This window comes from Etheostoma spectabile, chromosome 8, assembly GCF_008692095.1.
Source record: "Etheostoma spectabile isolate EspeVRDwgs_2016 chromosome 8, UIUC_Espe_1.0, whole genome shotgun sequence".
Lineage (NCBI taxonomy): Eukaryota > Metazoa > Chordata > Actinopteri > Perciformes > Percidae > Etheostoma > Etheostoma spectabile.
Window position 1 is genome coordinate 19,469,779 of NC_045740.1, and position 18,612 is coordinate 19,488,390.

The 18,612-nt window shown below is 41.7% G+C and overlaps 2 protein-coding genes across 4 annotated transcripts in view; both read left to right on the plus strand.

Moving 5' to 3' along the window:
- Positions 1-18,612, plus strand: part of LOC116693755 (mixed lineage kinase domain-like protein) — a 525,120-nt gene that overhangs the window by 77,526 nt on the left and 428,982 nt on the right. The gene's annotated exons all lie outside the window — the stretch shown is intronic.
- glg1a (golgi glycoprotein 1a) overlaps positions 1-18,612 on the plus strand; it is a 90,841-nt gene that overhangs the window by 42,030 nt on the left and 30,199 nt on the right.

Consider the following 18,612-nt stretch of genomic DNA (forward strand, 5'->3'; position numbering starts at 1 on the left):
TGTATGCTCCGCTGATAGAGGTGATCTCAATTGACAGTCTGAGGACACAGAGGCAATTTGGGTCCTGGGTCTCTGACGAGTCTCTAGAAGTAGCTGTACGCTGCTCTCATCGGAGGACTACACGGATGACACGCGTAACTGCCCCCCCCCCCCCCAGATCGAGGGCCACCAAACGGAACTGAAGTTGCCTACACTACAAGCCGCGCTGCTCAACTATATTATTTACAGAGAGAGTGACACGAAAAGCGAAGGATTCGGGTATTGCGATACTTCAGAGCTCATACCTGAAGCGGGGAATGCACCTGGGCGGGCGTGGAAAAAAATGTTTCCTCAGTTGCGACCCACTTTGAACATCCACAAGACCAGGGAGCGCTCTTTGAACCCCTGCACAGTCTTGAAAGCACACTAGTCGATCAAAAGTGGTATCAAAGGTAAAATACATAGATAACTAATTTTCAGAAATTGACCGGCCGGCGCCGAAACTTCAGCGTGGAGAAACGGGGGTGTGGGTGTGGCGTGGTGAAAACCAGCAAAATGCGTGTCGTCTCACGGGCCAACGCGTGAGCCCGTGGCTGGAAGCCTGCAAGTACATGTTGTGATTTTATGCTCACCATTTCATAATTGGATGGGTTGTAGACAAACATGAACAAGCCTAAGAGTCCAGGGTACGCTCTGGGAGGTTGTAGAAGAAACAACGGTGCTGGAGCTTTAACTGTAACATCTCCAGCATGCAACATGTGCTAGGACGATTAATGCCTAAACAACGATGTTGGAAGGTACTAACGTTACCATGTCAAATTTAGTTAGTGTGTTAGCCTGCAAAAATTAGAATTGCAATGAACACAAGTACAGCTGAGGCGTCGGCTGACTGGGATAAGTTTGCAGGGCTATTTGGTAACTTTTGGTCAAATTTATGTGTGCTACATGAAAACAGTCAGAGGCATTCACATATCTTAGATTTAAAGTAAAAAACACTTGTGACAAATATCATTATCTTTTCATTCCAAACCACAATGTCAACCCTCATGGGCTAGCACGGAAAAACGTCAGAGTGATTCACAAATAGTCTGTAGGATTCAAGCTTGTCACATGAATGTAACATGAAGTCTGAAAAGGAGCAATTAAACACATGGGAGTACTGCAGTATGCGACCAAAGCCGGGGGACCATACCAATCCACAAGCACAACATGCCATACGCACTTTAGAACACATCGCCATGCAAGATGGCTAAACAGCAAAAGGAAAAAGATGGGTCACACTCTTAATGCCATTGTAAAATGTAAAATAGAGTAATGCAGGCGTATTACACTGAAAACTTGAAAACATAAAAATCTATTTTTACCAGAGAACCCAGACCCTTTTAGTTTGTTGTCTGTCTAAAGGTAGACATTGTTTCCATCTTTTGAGTGTGCGAACAAAATCCGTTGCAAGAACGGTGGTTTTAATGCTCGCAAACTCGGTAAGGTTCGCGTAAGGATGCCTCGTTGACGTTGACATTGGAAAGGGCACCTTTAGACCTCCAATGTGGATTATATATGTTTTGTCAATGAGTTTATGATGTTACAGGAAAGCTGTAGAATAAAAACAACAACGTGGTTGCGATGGCTGTATAATCTGTGAAACTAGCAGTAGCCCTATTGATCTAAAAAATGAAAACTTCACTGGATAGATAAATACCTAAATTGTAAGTACCCTTGTATTCTAACAGTTCCTCTACCTTATTTTCATCTTCTATGCCGCCTGACAGACATCGTCAACATACTGTCAAGAATTATGAATTACACTTCACTAGATGAATGCACGCTTTCATAATCGAAAAGGTCAGAGAGTGCAGGGTTGCTTCGCAAAACTGATTATGGTCGTGTTCACCCACCTATGTGTCATATGCAGCGCGACACGGGACTTGAAGGGATGCACGGACGAGAGGTGTCTGTCACAAATTAGCTGGCGGCAAATTGGATGGTTTTGTTTACTATTCCAAACCACAAAGTGGGACTGAATACAAAGCAGACAGACAGGCTCTTTGTGGGTGCGATCAAAGGAGCCATGGAACGCTCCAAGAAGGAAAGTGTGCTGTGCGCGTGTGCGGGGGTGTGTGCGGGGGTGTGTGCGTGGTGTGTGTGTGTGGTATGTGTGTGTGGTGGTTGTGTGTGTGTTGTGTGTGTGGTGTTGGTTGGGGTCGCGTTTGTGGTCGTGTGCAATTTATTACACAGCACAATGATATGTGAATGTGACATTGGCGCTTCTGTATTTATCTTATTGTCGTCTCTTTGTCTGTTTAAGACACACAGCAGTCATGAGCGATGTCGGGCAAACCACGGGTCCAAACTAAAAATCAACAATATTACATAAAGCTATGAAAGTTAGTACATTACCTTCTGGTCCCCACGATTGAACTCCAAGGACTTTGAGTCCTTGATTTTCGACTAGCCACTCACTGTGATATTTGAAGGATACCACGAAAACAGGAACACACGCTGCTAACCATTAGCATTTGTCCTTGGAAGCCCTTTTTGCATGTGACAAAAGATTTGAGCTACAACCCTCATGTGTCCTTGGGCAAATCGAACCGTTTTAGTTCATTTTCTCTTTGGGCGCAAAAAAACAATGGGACGTCAAAAGAAGTGAAAAGGTCAACAGTGAAATGAGGTCAAACCAAAACTTTGGAAAAAAACATCAAAAGCCACACGACCTTGGAAAAAAAGTGAAAAAATGTTGTTGTTTTTCAACCACTGTACAAAAGCAGCCGTGATTTCTGTACACTTACATTGTAAAAGGGTTTGTATTAGCTCTAAAAGGCGTTGGATTTTTTTTTTTAATTAAGCGATCTATCAGTGATCTGTGGAATAGGAAGAAAAATGAATTTGTTTCTCAAAATGCCCGTGGTACCATTGCTTGTGTTGTCTGTTATTTATTTTAAAGATACCTTAGTCCAAGATATGAGAAAGAAAAAAAAAAACATATTACTCACATGGAGAAAAATGGAAACCTACATATGATAAGGCCGCAATATTGTACTTTAGACCAAGAATCTCTTGTAGAAAGAAGGGGAATATTCACAACGTTAAGAAGATAGGCAGCAGGGGCACAAGTTTATGGTGGGGGTTTTAATAGAAGCTGATAGCGAACAACACACACAAAACACTCAGACTCCACAGTGTGCGAAAAGATCGACAGGAAATCTTCAACAAAGGGGCCATTTCTTACACAAGCACTCTCTGTTGCTGTTGAAGTCCTAATTAAACCTTCTCTTAAAGGGTATCTCGTGCTCCTTCGGATACCCCTTCTCGGAGACCGGAACACATGATGGACACGGAGAGACATCCGAGGGGAAAGGAAAAACCCACGGCTTACTTAATTAGTACTTAAGCAGACCCGGGGAGTCCAACGAAGAGGAAAAAAAACCAGGAGAATCTGGTCAGAAAAAGGAGAGCCTTAGTGCACCTGGGTGTGAGCTAAGGAACATGGAAATGAATGCAAGAGGGAATCAGGATTGTGGAGTCGAGAGGGTTTCAGGAGAGACGCTAGAGGGAGGGGACTGGGGAAATGAGTGAATGTAACATCCCTTTGGTGGGGAGCTCAGGGGAGGAAGGAAGTCGGGTCGGGCTAGACTTGAAGCAAAACAATACTTAAGTTAACGAACGAACGGAGGGCCTGAGCGTGAGGGCGGAGTGCTGCCGTTGAAAAGTGCACTCATCTGTGTATACCTCCTGTTACCGTGCCGGCTCCTTGTGAAGAAAATGAAAACACAGGAGTGTGGAGCGGTAGTTCCATCAACTTAAAGCCCTGTTTTCTTCCTTTACGGGCCCCTGATGATCTCTGTGGCATCTCCACGTTGTTTTATTTGGGCACGTCGTGATAATTCTATTGGGCAGGTAAGCAGTCGCTTGCATCAACAAAATCTCACTTTTCTTCACTTTTTTTTTTCACACGCCACGATTGTGGGCATGTCCAGAGTATCGACGAGAATGTAGGGAAGAACTTTGGAAGCGGTAAGATCTGTTTTGGGCCTCTGCCTGGCTCACTGGAAAAGGCACAGAGTCCGTTGCTGACTGCGAATACTGTCTGGCCCTCCAATCAGCCAGTGTTTCCAGGCGTGTCTGCTGCACGCCGAAATCAGAAGCAGGAGCGACGTGGACTGCTCGTCATTTCTGAGCCAAATGCAACCTGGAAACGTCTGTAAATGAGGGGGATCTTGAATGCATAAAAAACCAGTCATTGACTATTCCTATACACAATTTAAAGTCACGAGAATTATAAAATTTACTGAGGTCAGTCAGTTCACTACAGTTAAGTCATCATGATATACTTTGGAAACACAGTGCAGGAAAATATGCAATGGCATGTAAACTGCCTTGCGCTTGATTGGATTATCAACATCTTACCTTATATCTGTCTCTAAATCACTTATAAAGCACTCTAGCACCGCCCCCTGACACCGGTGTTTTCACTAACAGCGGGTCTGGTCTGTAAGGTCTCCCCATGGATAAAGTTCACGTTATGAGGTTTTAAACCTTAAATTGCGTTTCCCCCAGTCTGCATGGCCCCAGTTGCAGAAAAGGGTGATAGGTGTAACCGAGCCATGTGGTTATCCTGCTATGCCTTGAGAAAAAGAAACATCACGATGGGTCGATCTGGAAAGGGTTCACTCTCCTTTTCGCTTTGCCCACCAGAGAAGTGTGACCCAACCATAAGAGAGAGGACATCATGGCTTTCAACACGAGGCATGTGAAAGTGGTCTAACGGACCACCCCCGCCTCTACCTTTCGACCCCACTTCTCTCAATAGAGGACACTCAGAAACTGGCAACATCATACGGGAAAGTCATTGTGGGGACTGGCTTAGTGGCTTTGTAATTTCTGCACCAAGGCTGAAATTTTGGGAAGGAGACTTCACGATACCTATAGTGAAACTAAGTTACTCAAAGAGAATGAGGATACCTAGTATAGTGGACACTAAGGTCATATAAAAGAGACTTCTAGCTACAGTTTAGGGGACCACTCAAGTCTATAGAAAAGAGACTTCACGCATACAGTTAGTAGGGGGGACCACTAAGGTCTATATACAAAGGAGCCTCAAGATCTAGTATAGGGTCAGCACTCAAGGTCCCCCCCCATATAAAAGAGGACTCAGATACAGTATTAGTGGCCCACTAAGGTATATAAGAGAATTCAGATACAGTACTTAGGGGCGCACTAAGGGTCTATATAAAAGAGACTCAGCTTACAGTATTAGGGACCCACTCAAGAGTCTATAAAAAGAGCTCAGATTCGACAGTATTAGGGGTAAGCACTAGGTCTATAAAAGAGATTCAGAACAGTATAGGGGTGACCACTAAGGTCTATATAAGGATCTTCAGATAGTATTAGGGCGGACCATAAGGTCTATATTAAAGAGAATTCTAGATACAGTTATTAGGGACAACTAAGGTTCGTATAAAAGAGATTCAGATACAGTTATTAGGGACCACAAGGTCTATATAAAGAGGGACTGACACAGTAATTGGGGGACACTAAAGGTCTAAATAACACTACTTAATTATTTAGGTCCTATACAAAAAATCCAAAGAGCACATGTCATGGGACAATTAAGACCAGATTGTAAACATTAAAGTAAAATAGTTCTAGCTGCGTTAATCCTGCATGTAAAAACATAGTTACCGATCGACTACGGCCAACCCAAAAAATGAGGTGAGGACCAAACCTGTCTATTTTTCCTGGGTTTTGGCAAGGACGGTTTTTAGAATAAATGGAAACAAGAACAACCAGCGTCGTCAGGGTGTGTTCATAATAAATAATGTAAGTACGGTATTGTGATGCGTCACATGGGGGCTTAATTGAATTTCTTCAAAAAGTCTGTATTATAGGGTACGTATTAATTAAAACACACATGAGATGGGCCCATATCTGGAAATTGTCTTGGCTATTATCCTTAATACCATTATGCAAGCAAAGGTCTTAAAAAGGAATCACTGCTTTGGGGGAAAAAAGGAATTAAAAATAAATAAATTCTTCATGTCACACTTGTTAATTTATCGTGAGTGGTATCATGTTTATTTCATTTTGAAGGGATACTAAATCATCATTTGGTTTGAACGTTTTGCAAAATAACCATGTAACTCTGACTATGGTGGGCGTTCAAATCAAACCCGATGACGAGACTTTGAGCTTTAATCTCTAAAGACCCCCGCTTTAAACTGGAAACATTCATTCCTCTAGGGCCTTTGGAAGTAGAATGTTTAACACGGTTGTTTCCACAGTGAAACAGTGAGGGTTTTTCAGACACACGAGTTCTAATCAAGCCCTGAATAAAGTTGGGCACTCCAGGAAAAAAACCAGATTAGCTTGTGAATTTTCCTGAGCGGGGGATGATGGTAATGTTTCGCGGCTGACGACGCGTCAAAAGCACCCTACGGCGGGCCTTGTTGTCCTGTAAAGCCACCAGCATCAGTGAATATGGAAAAATGAATGTAAATGTATTAGAGTGGCCCCCACCACCAACCCAAACCAACCCCCCCTACCCACCCAACAACCCACCTACCCGGCCCACCCACACACACCACACTACACAACACAACACACACACCACACACACAGCATTTCTAATTACCTGCCATTATCTGCACAAAGCGGTGAACAATGGCACGAGGAACAGAATTGATTTTTCTTTCCGTCTTTCACGTGAATTGCTGCCAATGCTGAGGGTCATTTCTCTGGCTGTCATATTTCAATTTGGTTTGAGGATCCGGGTCGACTCGCCGCCCCTGTCTCGCGAAGCAGGTTCCCGAGAGCTGGACATAAAGACATGGACAGGAAATGCAAATTCTAAAGGATAAATTTATCGGGAATGAGGTCTCAATTGAGGGCCGGCTATAGTTCGGAAATGAGTGATGTTTCTCATATCGAAGGCCACGGTGTGGTTAACATTAAGTAGCAGCGATAAATATCTGAAGTACAGATACATTACATAATATTATATTATATATATATATAAACACTGTCTATGTAATGTTTGCTTTTTGCTCAGTACTCAGAGGGTTAGATGAGGTTTCCTGCTTTGTATGACCATTAAAAAAACCTTCTCAGTTGGTTTGTGTTTTCTTTTTATAATGGTTTTTTGTTCTAATGAGAATATTAGGACACCCTCCCGAGCACCATGTACCACCAATGAAGTGAGATAATAAACACTGGCATCTTACGTAAAATTAAGTAAAGTAATTAAAAGTGTTGTCACAGTGCATTGTCTTGACTGTTTTAAATTTCACGGAATTTAGCGGGTGTGGACACAAAATCTCGATACGGCAAATATCGTGTTGTCTTTTGTGCCTGATACGAATTAATCGGCTACGTGGCGCCACAATTGGTATTAATAGACATTTTAAATGAGTTCACCAGAACCATTTAGTCCTCTATTATTCATATTCCATATTGATTGTAAAGAATCTTGTGATTTTATTCTGCTGGAAAAGTGCTCTAGACTACTAAACGTTACAATTATCCAACCCCAACCCCCTTGCACCAATACCGGACCCGCCCCTATACACGACCAAAAATGGAAATTTATGAAAAATAGGAACAGCAGCGTCGGAAACGCCATCATAAGGGAGGAACACCAGAGGCTAGACACTATAAAAACCAAAAAGATACTTAGATAGATAAAATTGATAATGATAAAATCAAGAAATAAATAGCTCAAACAGTGGCTATGAGTACATAAACTGTAGTTATTAACAGCCAATCCATGAAAGTTGCGAGGACTTATAGAAGCTATAAAACAATATAAAATAACCAAAACAAAATACATAAATAAAAAAAAGAATAACTCATTATTTATCATAACAGGCCTAATAAATAAAAAAAAAAAAAAAGAACAGGAAGTTATAGTTTAGCGTTTGTTTACAGTTAAATTAGCGCAAAAACTTGGGTAAATGTAAACACTGACAAACGATTCTGAACATAATATCCAAAACACATGTTGTATTTTGTACAACAGCCCCCCCCCACAACCCCCCCATCCACAAACACACACACACAACACACAACACCACACACATTGTGTTCTTCATTAATGGATGACTTTGTGGGAATTGCTTAGGAACATGTCTCATTGATGAAAGGGCATGTAGTCACGAGCGGGGCTTGTCTCCGTCTCCGTCTCCCCCCCCCCACACCCAAAATCTGAAATGAATGCAATCCGTGTCCTGCATATAACAACTAGTTGGCCAGGTCAGAATCCTCCCCCCTCCATTCTTGGTGACCATGCCTCTCTTGCATTCTTGGGCAACCAAATTTTGTCTCCTAATACTTCAAATATTTTAAGCGCTTTCAGCTGCATGACATTACTGTAGGAGTTGTTCTCTGAAAATTGATCTTGTTTTATTCACCTCCATTGCACCCACTGCCACCCAACATGCCTCTTACAAATAGGACCCAGAACTTTTCTTTTTTCTTCCATCTATGAGGAAACAAAGTTCCTTGCTGCCCAGGCTCAAATACCAGACGACGTCGTCAAAGCATAGGCCAAGAACCATGAGCCATCCTTGGGAGCGTCACATAAACACGGTGATACCAGAGCAAGGAACAGTGCCGTGACAAACCTGGAACTGCAACTTGTGAATACGTCTGCTTCAGACATAATTAAACAGGGGAATCAAATTAGCACACAGCTGAGAACTGAGAAGACGTTATGCGAGGATAGATTGAGTTCAGCCTGAGATACATGAGTAGAGCATCCGACATTTCGGCGGGAAAAGTGAATAAGTTATGTTCAAAAAAAACACTTTCAGGAAAGCAGCTGTTTGCAATTCTGGAGAGGTAGTGCGTACGGAAAGAACCACTTAAATCAAGCTGCCAAACTATTCACACAAAATCCACCGGCTGGAGCTGTGTGGGATCCTTACATTAAAACCACTTGTTTCTGCGCTGCCAGCGCATGGAAATGAAAACAATATGGAGTTTTGTTTTGGTTGTGTGGAAGAGTTATGTAGCAAGTCATGAATTACTGCGGGTCTCCTAGGTGGCATTATAATCCGCCGTCGTGCATGAGGGGAAGCCGCTACGGGTTCCTCTGGTAATCTCATCCCGAGAAAGACTTTAGCTCTGCTTACTATAACTGACAGGACATGACAACAACAGCCGGTAGAAACAGGCACAGGACAGCTGCAGACAATTTGCAAAAGGAAGAAGCACGTGATGTGAATGACAGTAGGGCAACCAAAAGTTATTACTGGTAAAATCCTCAGGTAAAAGTAGAAATATACAGTATAAGATGGATTGTCAACAGGGTGTTGGCCCCCCTAGGGGGTCTAAGTCAATGCAGGTGGGCATCAAATTATTGTTTAAATTTTTGAAGCTTTTTCATAAATTGTAAAGTTCTTACATGAATCAACATATTATCAGCAAATATACCAAGATTACACGCGTACGGGACTAGAGTCTAGGTAGTTCACTAAGCATCCACACGCGGGTGCCACGGTATGTTTAACTTACAACGTGATCAATAAATACTGACAATTATAGGTTATTGAAGCGTTAGTATGTATGCAAAAACCGAAATTTTATAAAGGCTTTTAGGCCCGTTACTAGGCGCTCTAATTTAGACATGTAACATAATTGAATATAAGAAATTTTACAGAAACTTCACTGCAACAAGTGGTCAGGATAAGTAGTGTGAATTCTTTTTTATAGTTATAAGGTACTGTACTTTCATTTACAGGTTATTTTATGTACTCAGTGCAGAAATACCAAACAAAATTCAAACCTACAACTAAATAAAAAAGTAAAAATTGTAGTTTACTATTTACAGTCTGCTGGGTTGCTATATTGCGCATTTGTTTTTTTTTACAGTCAATCCTTAGGACCTACTGGGATTTTGTCATGTAGACAAGGTTGTCAATGTAAATTCCGGCATTTCTACTGTAAAATTCTAATATACAGATAGTAATTTTTTGTTAACTTTGGGGAAGAAAAGTTGATAAATGTAGATTTTCACCGTCACTATTTACAGCGTGCTTAATACTGTAGTAGGGGGTCCCGCCTCCATCTGTCTGTCAAATAAGGGGGCCTGGCTGAAACAACGGTTGAAGGACCCTGCGGTTCATCAGTAAAATGTTAAGGAAGCTGCGTAAGGTAGCCGATTATACAAAGTGGATGTCCATGATTTTGATATTGTAAGCAGGTCCAATCCCAACCATACACAGACGGACTTGTTACTGGACGGGACTCATTCAAATCAATTCGTCAAAAACAATTCCCTTCCGATTAGCTTTCCCATCACAATACTTCGGAAATCTTCTCCCTACTGATAGGTATGGTTTTTTACTGTTCTTAAATTGCTTTAAATATGGCTGGGTTTTATGTGTTGGGTCATTGTTCATCTGTTTTAATCGTGCCACAGGGCTGGTTCTACTGTTAAACGTGTTCTCTTGCCGCAAGAACAAAAGAAATTTATTAAGGTGCTAGTTAAAGTACTAGTAGCAGTATCAAAACGATCAATCCAAGATGATAGTCAGATCTGGGAGAACGCACCCAGTCATTCTGAAGTCCCACCTGAAGTTTAAAATTGCAACACCAAAGAAGAGGAAGGTGAAGGACATCGGCAACAATGAGGGGAATCCGGAGGATTCAGGTGGAAACCGGGGAGCAATCCTGGAAGTGGAACATTGTGGCATCGACTAGCTGCTCCTCGATGCTTGCAGGCGTTAAAACCAGGACAGTAGACTAGAACTATCATTCGGCAACTCGATCTTTTCTGGGTCACGACTCAAACAACCCTGAACTTTGAGGATGTGTCAAGCACAGACTCCCTGAGGAGAAACAGCGCAAAGGCTGGCTGCAATGGTCCCTGGAGCGAGGTAATTACGGTCCTGACACTATATCAATGAATAGTTGAGGAGAAAAATGGTACCTCAGGTGGGACAAAGTAGGTCTGCTTGTCACTGAGTTCACTCAACCATGAATAGGGGAAATCAATAAATAGCTGTGGCAAGGAAAAGACTTGGTATTTATGTGGAGTCCATTCCGCCTATTTTTTAAAAAGGAACTTAAGAGGTTATAGGTGTGTGTCAAAGCAGGTAAATGTCTAAATATGTTCTTCTAGGAATGTCCATTTGTGTTAAAGTTGAAAAAAGAGGCCATTATCTATTCCCTAATTTGGGTCCATGTTTTGAGAGGATGTTGATAACAGGAGACAGATGAGTTTGAACACACAATCAAAAGCAATCACGCTTTCTTAGGAAAGGGAGAAAGTGCGACAGGTGAAATGCGCCGACCAGGGGGTTTGGGGGACCGTTGTCTGGAGAGATACGCGGGTTCAGTTTCACGTTTAAGCAACGACATTGAATCCTTTCTTCCTTGTATTGTGGTGGTGGCAGATAATCTCCAAAACCTCAGTAAGATAAATGGTGTGCACTTGTGAGGGTTGAATTCACATGATGAGGAAAGTAAATGACTGGCTTCTAATCTGGGATACTTTCATTGTTCCTCTTCCATTATTTTATCAGGTCCCCCCACCCCAAACAGGATATGCTTAAAGAATATAACACGGGAATACATGCAGAATCAGTCCATACTAAAATCAAAGGTCCTTACGTACTACTTTTTAAACAGGTTACTTTTAGTAAATATACTACTTCACTATAATGCTAGAATGAGTAAAAGAAAACATGGCGCTTGGAGTTGCAAGTCTTATGATACGTGGTTGATTTAAAGGGGTTTGATAAGAAACACGGGGAGAAGATACACCACTAAACACATTTTGCAGAAATTAAAAGTCCCCTTTATAACGGTCAGTTCCCTGACTAATAGCAGTAAGTCATAATAAACCAGCATTACGTTATGTACATAGCTTCATCAGATTGCCCGTTTAACCACTCTATGCACAGAGCTCTATTGCAGGAGAAGAAAGCTTCAGATAGTTAGCTAAAGGGAACGGAAGCAGGGGCAGGCCTATTCACAGATTAAAGCTCACAATTGTGTAATATGTAACCATTATTGCTTAAGTGTTGTTATTGGTGGTTAAAACTGTCTTAAACTTAAAACGTTAAGTTGTAGAGCTATAGAAGCTGCATGTTTACGTAGCATGTAGCCTAAAAACCATCTGTAACAACCCCCTAAAAAGCGGGAAGAAATGTTTGGAAAACACACTACACAGTAGCTCAATATCAACATTGTTTTGTTTTTTCTTTAAAAAACTGTTATACTAATGGAAAGCTTAGCGACCCGGCTCCATGTACCATGTCAGCAGCTGTGTTGACGGTTGCAGTCCAGTAGTAGCTAGTAGGTGAACGCAGTAGCATTGCGTCATTTTGTGTCAAAGTTGAAAAAGCCATTATCAAGCCAATGATAATAAAGACCGCTGGAGTCCGGTTGTTCAGCTTCAGAGGTTTGCTAAGAATTCACCAAAAACATGCTGATGTTGCGTAGTTCAGCCGGGTTCGACCCGACACAAACCAGGAAAACTAAAACAGGCGAAGTTTCATCGCGCATTTTTACAAACACACGGCACAGAAATGCTCGCTTTTCCTTTCTACGCTTCCTCTAGTCGTCACCTCTTTCTGTCGCTGTAAAATAGTTGCACAGCGCAGCATTGAGCGAAGCAAAAAAAAGATTACCAGAGCACAGGAAGAGGAACTTAAGAGGCCGGTATTCCCTCAAATTGAGGGAAATTACATAGTGAAAAGGTTTTATTATGACAGGGGCCATACCCTTTGTGTTAAAGACCCATAAGCGGCAATTAAGATATCCTGTCCTAACCTTGTAACATTTTACTGGGGGTTCATTTAACAAGTTCTTTTTTTTTTTTTTAAAGCCAGCAGCCAAAACAGCAAAGTGCATGTACTTGGTTTGCGCATGTGCGCATTTAATTATCGATGGGACTTTATCATCTTCAGATCATTAGTCATAACATCGGCTAGTGTACAGGACAATAGGGAAAAAAGAAATAGGGACCTTGTTTCTTTCTAACCACCCCCCCCTCCCGTCACACATGTTCTTTCAGATGGATTTGGAAGCGGAAAAGGGACTACAAACACAGTTTTCATTATTCGGAATGAAACCCACTGTTTGGCAAATCACCCGCCGAGCATTGTGTAGCGTGTAATTATGGGTTCATTCCACCAAAATCACTCGCCAATTTGGCTCTTCACTTCTCCTACCTACATTCAAAATCTTTACCAAAATCTAAAAGCCAAAAAACATAATGCAATTTATTTAAATCCGGTGACAATGAACCAGGGAGTGAGGATGATCCACCTGGGGAATGGTTGTTCCGAGACATTTGTGAATAGCCATATTTAATGATTGTTGTGTGGAAATTCTAGCAACCACCCCCCGCTGCGGTCACCGGGTCAGTTGGCTGTGAGAAAAACATGGGAAAATAACACCAAAAAAAGAAGGTGGTTCTAATGAGGTGTGGAGCTAGATTCCACTTGTGATTACATTCAGCGCAGCAGGATAATGCTTAATGCAACAAATAAAATGGTGCAAACAAGAGAATGATAGTTATGAAAGCTGACAAGAAAGTTTGGCCTAACAGACCGGATAGTGCTTTGAGATCCAGCTATGGTGCGTAGTTGTCTATCTCCCACAATGAGAAATTCAAATAATGACAAACAATACTTTCGGACGCTGCCGCACTACCCCCACCTTCCTCACGCAGTGCTTATAGGCGTTCCATTTGTACTCGTAACTTCAAGGTCACCGGTCGTACAACACGTCCCCTGACTCGGATTACGAGGGGGGCGCGGGAAAAAGCACGACCTGGGCAACCACGAGTTAACAGAGATAAACCTCCCCAAACTGGTGCTCTGTGCCTAACAGTGTGAAATACTGTAGTAACATCCGTAAGCCAATTCTGCGTATTTGTGTCTGCACTAAATCGGCCGTTTACACGCATGTCTGTTGGACGCTGTCCGTATGCGGAAAAAATTGTTGTAACGCGAGTTTAGTTATATTCGCCCTTGCAATGGCCAACATAGATAGGCAAATCTGGCTGGATAATGAAAAGCAATGAAAATCCAACGTGAAATGCAAGCCTTAACTCAGTTGACGGCATTCTAAACAAAAACGGGAGGGCACGATTCAGCAAAGAGGCATCCTATCTCAAACTGCAGTTTAGCGGTGTGAAAGTTGCGGACGAAACAATTACGCAAAATCCATTTAGCCATACTGAGGCACATACAGAGAGGTTGTGGTGGAGCCTAATTTCTTCGTATCACCTCATTAAGAAAGGCGTGAGCGCTAACGGTACGTCAGTCATATAAAAAAAGGCAGGCACTAAAGCTTGAAAAGGACTGGGTCATTTCTTTACTACTTCGTACCCGCAAAAAAAAAAAACATATAAGTGGTGTCACCAAAAGCGCTGGTTTATTGGACCATGTTCTGAGAGGCTCTGGTTAAAACCTGAGAAATATTAATTTTAAACAATAATACAAAGCCACAATCCCTTCAGAAAAGGTAGTCTATGTTACTTAGATTAACCTCAATAAGAGACCACAGTGACACAGCGCTGAAATGTATCAGAGGTTGGGGCGACAGTTGTTCCTGGAGTAGACATAGAGACGTGAACTTTTTCACATTTTTAAGCAACACAAAATTTAATACCATTTTGCTACCCTTGTAGTGGTGGTGGATAGATATCTCCAAAACTCCTCCAATATGTTGAGATGTACTGGTGGTGTCTGTACCTATGCTGGTATGAACAGAAAGACTGTTACTAATCTGGGATACTTCATTGTTCCTCTTCCATTATCTTATTACGTCTGAGACATTTCCACGTTTTCTCGAGCCTCGACAGAAGCACCCGAGTGTTCAGTACGCAAGAGCAGCACTTCAAAAGGACTTTAAGAATAGTTACCGAGACAACAGCAGGAGCGCAACCAGCGTGCAGGTCCCCCATGCTCCCCGATCAGCTGCCCCTTCACGCATCTGACCCAAAAACAAAATTTGTGCCTATGTTGCACGACGCTAAGAACAGAAATTCCTGGGTAGGAGCCTGAGCTGCCAAAGGGCGAAGTATGTTTATGATTTTAAACCCTTGTAGAAGTCGGGTCAAAACCGGATCCCCTTCACTTTCTACAAGAAGAAAATAGTAATGGTGGCAGTTGTTCAGAACATTTTTTAAATATAAATCAATGGCCTTCCATGTAGTCCTGACCCATTCAAAAAAGATGGATATGCCCATTATTGGTTTTTTCCATAGGGATTTTTAAACTGAATTAAACCTGACAAACAAATGAATCACCTTCCATTTTAAATGGTATGCTAGTAAGAGACTGATTGCGTTCACTAAAAACATCGATGTATCTTCCAATGTTTGAAATGAGAAAAGTCAATATTGTACTAAGGATAGAGTAATAACTCGTTATTTCCAGAAGTTTTTGAAAAAACCCCAATAAGTTAGGGTCCATTTGTACACGGAGGGAACGAGAAGGTCCCCAAGTGAAGCAATAAAAGGTTATCCCCAGTCATCCCCATAGGGTCATATGGTATGCAGTTTGTGTTCAAGCAAAAAAAAATAAAACATTAAAAAAAAGGCAAAATAAAATATAAATAGGTTTTTTTTTAAACTTTCATGTTACCATCTTACATCCCATAAAATTAAGAAAACATGTATTATGATAAAAAATTAAAATACCGAATGTGTTATAACTGTCAATTGTACTTGTGGGACTATAAGATAGGCCACGTGCGGCTCGGCTACGTCACGTCAGGCCCGGGGCCGTTAGAAGCCAAATCGTGGATGGTGGAATCTCGCCTTTCTGAAATGTTTGTCGGCTGTATTCTTAAGTGGACTAAGCTTGAAGATCTTAAGACACTCCATTAAAGCGCAAAGGTTTGAAACTGTCCTGACCGATATCCAAGGTGTTGCATGGCAAATAAGGCCTGTTGTTCAAATGAACCTGGATGAGTTACCCTCGGGCCGCTGCAGCAACATAATAATTAAAAATGTGGCCAAGCGTCGTGTGCGTAAACTTATCTCATCAAACGAGCCGTTGTACTATGCGATGATCCAGTAAATGTATGCTATCAGGCATTATTAGAGTGCGGATATTAATTCAGGTAGGACTGCGTGTAGAACATAATTAATGAGGTTATTATGAGGGGGGCGAAAACAAAATTCTTGATTCGAATAGGGATACACACACAAAAAATGTGGGAAACCCCCGATTTATTCTAGACAAAGGGGGGAACTATGCATTGGTTTCCTGATTGAATAGCTTCGGAGTCAGGATGGTTTATGTTGGGGTTGTCGCGCCCCCCCCCCCCCCCAATGCATCAGAAGAGGAAAGAGAACCAGTCATTGGCGGGAAAATCTCAGACACTGCATTGTGAAAGTCATGGGATTCTCATTGCCAAATTCCAAATAAATGTAAATAAAAGAAAGTTAGCTTTATTCTTAAAGAATACACTATCTTGCTTCTAGTGAGTATGATGGTAAAATCATGTTGACTCCCCGTTCTATGGGGAAGAACATAGATAAAGAAACGCCCTAGTTTCAACAGAAGTTCTCCACTGTTTCTAAAAACAAGGTTAGGTTTATTTTTAAGTGATTACATGTTTTGCGGGTGTATTAAACATTTTTCTGTGTGTCATGGTGTCATGCACGTGGCCCTGAAAGGGGTACTGAAGAAATGTGCTTTTAAGAAATCCAGACGGACAGAGTACTCCAAAATCTAAGATGTTAATACTACAAGTAAAACCGTGTCAATCAAAAGATGAGGTAACAGGAAAACAGGACCAGGAAAGGACAATCATTTGTACATGGGAGTCTTGTTGTACAAAAGAGATCAACCTGTTTGTGTTGTGTATGCACTCAAGTGCTTTAACCAAGATACCGTAAAAGGACAAATGCTGACTCAAAAAATACCTAAGTGTACAACAGAAGAGAAGATCAAACTCTCTGCGGGATGCAAGAGATATTCAAAATGCAGATCAAATCGAACGGTCCGTCATTAACTGGAAACTGCACCGTCGCCCCCCCGCCCCCCCCCGTGATCCCCTTACTGAACTATTAATGACTCACGCACATCAACACACCGATTGCAACGCCTGAGACATGTCAACGGTTTTTCTAGTTAAGAGGTTGAAGATGAAGGGGGCGAGGGTGCGTGGGCCTGACGGGGAGACTGTCAAAGCTCGGAGAAGGTACGTCTTAGAGAGTTTGGCGGCAGGTGCCGGGCGAAAAGTAGAAGGACACGTCAAACAGTCTAAATCAATCGACTGTAAGAAACACACTCAGCTATCGGGGGAAAAACATACTGCAAAACACGCGAGAAGTGCCTTGAATGTGACTTTTTTCATTACATTATTTGAAGAAGAAATAGGTCGACGTACGCTTAGATTGGCTTTTCCCACGGAGATCGGTACACTCTCATGTAAAGAGCTAGGGCCAGGAGCAAGAAACGATTCACATAGCTTAGATAAGACGGGAAGGGGGCCAGTCACCACATTTAACAGGTAAAGCTCACAAACAGTATTTTACATGTTTTATCGTGGTTTAAACTGTAATTAAACATGACTTTAAAAGGTTAACGTTGTAGTTTATGGAGAGGCTGTCATGTTCACTAGGCCTGAAGCATGGGTAGCATTATAGCCATGGATAATACACTCCTTAAAGTTTACAAAACACACCTTAACAGCTAAAGTCACATCTCACTAACATGTTTTTCATTTGTTCATTCAAAAAGTATAATTATTGAACTTGAGTTGGCAGCTCATGCTACCATGGAGTGAACTCTCCAACACCCCTAGATAGGGGAAATCAGCTAGAATTGGCTAGTTACAGATCACAATACCCAATAATGCAGCTTATATAACTCACAATTAATTCTATAATGTTATACCTACAAACAATTAGGTTGTGGTTATATAGGAACGTAATGGATGTAACTCACGTGGGCAGTAGCACTAGCACAAAAGTACACAGTTCGTGTACAGAGTAACATCAACTGAGATCACGTGTCTATTAAACAGGTGTGATCACGGTGAGCCAGGCTAATGACCCTTCTCCAAAGATGAATGCTACGCTAGGCTACATTCACCTCCTGGCTGCTTGAGTCAGTAGGATAAGACCACACAGACAGTGTGTGTGGTATCGATTCTACTGCCTTGGACAGAAGTGAAAGTCCCCAATATGTCAAATTAGCCTTTAACCAACTTCTTAAGTCTTCAATTACAGCGTGTTTAAGCAAATTCTCATGTTTATCCGATAGCTGTACATTTTTTTTGCTGCAGTGATCCTACCATAGGCTGTTAACCTAAAGATGTTCACCACATTCAACATGGCCAACACTAGTGAGAGGGTTATATACCTAAACTCAGTAATCCAAACAGATTTCAAGTGATTTGCTGATTAATTATGTGGAGGACCCGATTGTCAGTAAGAAATTAGTGTGATCAATCGCAACTGTTTGATATGTCCAAAAGTGTGTTTTTTTTTTTTTTCTTTTTTTGAACATCTTCCAACAACACTTTTGCTTAGTAAATGATGTTTTTTCTTCGCCTAACACCTATTTTACCCCAAATTAACTGTGATGTTCTGTAGTGTAGTTCGACACATCTTCTTCCTTCTGGGATGGACCCATGAGTGCATTGGGAAGTTAGTTCAAACAC